The sequence below is a fragment of the Rattus norvegicus genome, chromosome 11 (genome assembly GCF_036323735.1).
Source record: "Rattus norvegicus strain BN/NHsdMcwi chromosome 11, GRCr8, whole genome shotgun sequence".
Lineage (NCBI taxonomy): Eukaryota > Metazoa > Chordata > Mammalia > Rodentia > Muridae > Rattus > Rattus norvegicus.
In genome coordinates this window covers 83,338,857-83,341,463 of record NC_086029.1, presented here as the reverse complement: position 1 = coordinate 83,341,463, position 2,607 = coordinate 83,338,857, and the positions used below count along the sequence as shown (strand labels likewise).

At 43.5% G+C, this 2,607-nt stretch overlaps 1 long non-coding RNA gene across 6 annotated transcripts in view; it reads right to left on the bottom strand.

The window, feature by feature from the left end:
- Positions 1–1,517: 1,517 nt before the first annotated feature.
- LOC102553680 (uncharacterized) overlaps positions 1,518–2,607 on the bottom strand; it is a 29,502-nt gene continuing 28,412 nt past the window's right edge. For 5 of the 6 annotated variants that reach the window (XR_005491402.2, XR_005491397.2, XR_005491396.2 and 2 more), the window contains 2 exons: positions 2,432–2,537; positions 1,518–1,738 (listed from right to left, as the gene is read on the bottom strand). This is a non-coding gene — a long non-coding RNA (uncharacterized LOC102553680). The remainder of the gene's footprint in view (positions 1,739–2,431; positions 2,538–2,607) is intronic. The other variant, XR_010056317.1, reaches the window with a different exon arrangement.

The window sequence follows — 2,607 nt, the reverse complement described above, 5'->3', positions numbered from 1 at the left end:
ACAATGTGTCCTGCCTGTAACTGTTCTTATACAAGTTTATGTGTTACCTCCAATTTTTTCAGAGAAAAGGGGCCACTGCTCCACCCATACAGGATCATAACAGGAAGCAATTTAGCAGTGACCTCCATGATAAACTTCCTAATCCCATCCCACCTTCATGGGCTCAAATAACTAGGTCCCCATCAGACACAGGTTGAGGGTTCCCCTGTAGGTACCGCCCCAAACCCTTACTGGGGGGAAATTCCTATTTATGCAGTATCCTCTGTACTGGTTGGGTGGTAACCACCACTCCCATATGATATAAGATGTCCCTCCCCCATTCCGCAGCAGCATCTCTCTGAGCTGTCTGGGTGCACTGCTCCTGACATTCTCCTCTCCATATGAGACAATCTCCCCCAGACAGCACTGTCCTACATAATTCTAAGTAAAGGTAGCAAAGGGACCATAAGCAGAGCAACTCCTTAAAACTCAGAGGAACATGTTGTCTAATAAATTGGCCTGCATTGTTGGAGTCTGACACCTCAACAACAGGATATACTGCTCACTGTCAAGGGTGAGGCTCAGAAAAAATTATCCCTTTCCTTGGAGCCTTAACACCACTCCAAGGAAGAATAGGATTCATAGGCAGAAGGAGCAGTAGCTCCCTCTTCTTTAAAGAAGGGATTTTTACTAGGAGGACAAGATTCTGATTTTTTAGCAACCCTGCACTTACTAATCTTCTTTTTAAGCTCCTCTATTTCTTTTTCTAGTGTCTCTACTTCATCCTCCTCTGAGCTTGAATCTTGATCTGAATCAGAGGTTTGTGAAGACTTACGGGAGGCATCATCCTGTGCCGCTCCAAATATTCTTTCTATCTCTGACATTTATTCTTTATTTTAGCATTAGTACTCAAGACAGCATCCTTGACCAATCTCCACAAAGAGAAAATGGCAACAAGAATGCTCTCAGAGCCATCTCTCTGCAGTGTTTTTTGCAAATCTGTCTTAACGTGTTACCAATCAGGAATATTAAGTCATCCTGAATGAACAAGCCAGGGACTAGTCTTTTCTAAAGTTTTAATAAATTCTTTAGCTGTTTTTACCTTTATCTCTGTTCCTGCTGTCTGAGCAGAGCTACCATCTAATCTGTTGGATATAATGTGGAACTTGAGGTTCCCATGGTGTGATCCTTTTACTTACTGCGAACTAAGTTTACTTTTGGTTTGATGCTGCACCACTCACCCAATACATTCCTTTTGCTTCACCAGCCAGCTTCTTAGAATGATCCTGTCAGGGGCTCCTCACTTTCCTGATCTCAGTGGGACCACCACTTGATGGCGCCTGTGCCACTACAGTACTGAGAACTGGGCATAGGCCTGGGGGATCTAACAAAAGACACAGCTTTGGGTCATTCATCAAGAGAAAATGCCAAAGCTTTACTGAGGTTCACACAATATATTACACCAAGTCCACTGGGTGGAAAAACCCCGGAAGCTCAGTGGAAAAACAAGTTTACGTTCTCAGGATAAAAACAAGATATAGAAATGACTCAGGACTTTATTATTCGGCCATTTTAACCACAGCTGCTACATTGTGTGCTACAGCTTTGGGCAACAAGCTAGCGGAGCAACTCATCCCACAGGCGTGGAGGCTGGGCCCAAAAGAAAAGAGAAGAGAGCAAGAGAGAGGAGGGGACATGCAGCCCCTTTTATAGTGAGTCAGGCACACCTGGCTGTTGCCAGGTAACTGTGGGACAGGACCTAGACAAAATGCCAACAATTACTATACACAAAAATATAAATTGTTTTCACACACATAAGCTCACTTCTTTAATCAAATGGCTAAGTATAGAAAAGTTGTTTTTAATTACTGAGACATCCCTAGATTCATATTAGTGAACATGGGGTGTTTCTTCACTACTGGTTTGCTCGGTTTTTTTTAATCAGTCCTCCAAACAATGGCATGGGTTGTTCTATCCAGGTTGCCCTTGTGTTTGCTTTGCTTTGCATCACTGCAATAAGCAACTGTGTATATGTGTCATTCATGAGTACATTCTTTGTTAAATTTAGACAAGCTCACATTCTCCTCTACCTTCCCATACTCCAGTTTCCAGCCTGGTCCTAGTCATCTCATTCTCCCTCTCTTGAACATGGTGGGTTGTGTTCTCATCTCTGTGAGATTCCTCTCATCCTAGATTCTGGATTAGTCCTTCAGCAAAAGATTACCACTTTTACTTTTGGAGTAAATCAAGCTGATAAGCAGCCTGGGTCCCCTTTTTATATGAAAGCTTTGGCTTGTGAGTCTCCATCCTTCTGGGTTATACAGATTCAAACCTAACCTGTGTGTGTAAGACACCTGGTCCACCAAGGGCCCCGCAGAGGACAATCTGCTTTCCTATTATCTTGCTGAGCTAGCAGACAGGTAGCTTTGTTTCATTTTGTTTCTTAACTTACATTTTCCCTGTAGGTGTGATCCTCTAAGGACACCAGCTGAAGCAGGTTCTCATCCTGGCTCCCTCTCTTACATAGGATAGACCTTGTTTTCTGTTCCTTGGTGGGCCTGAAAGCCAGAGCCATAGCAGTAGAGGTTGTTTGCTCCCTCACAGTCTAACTCTCACACACACACACAC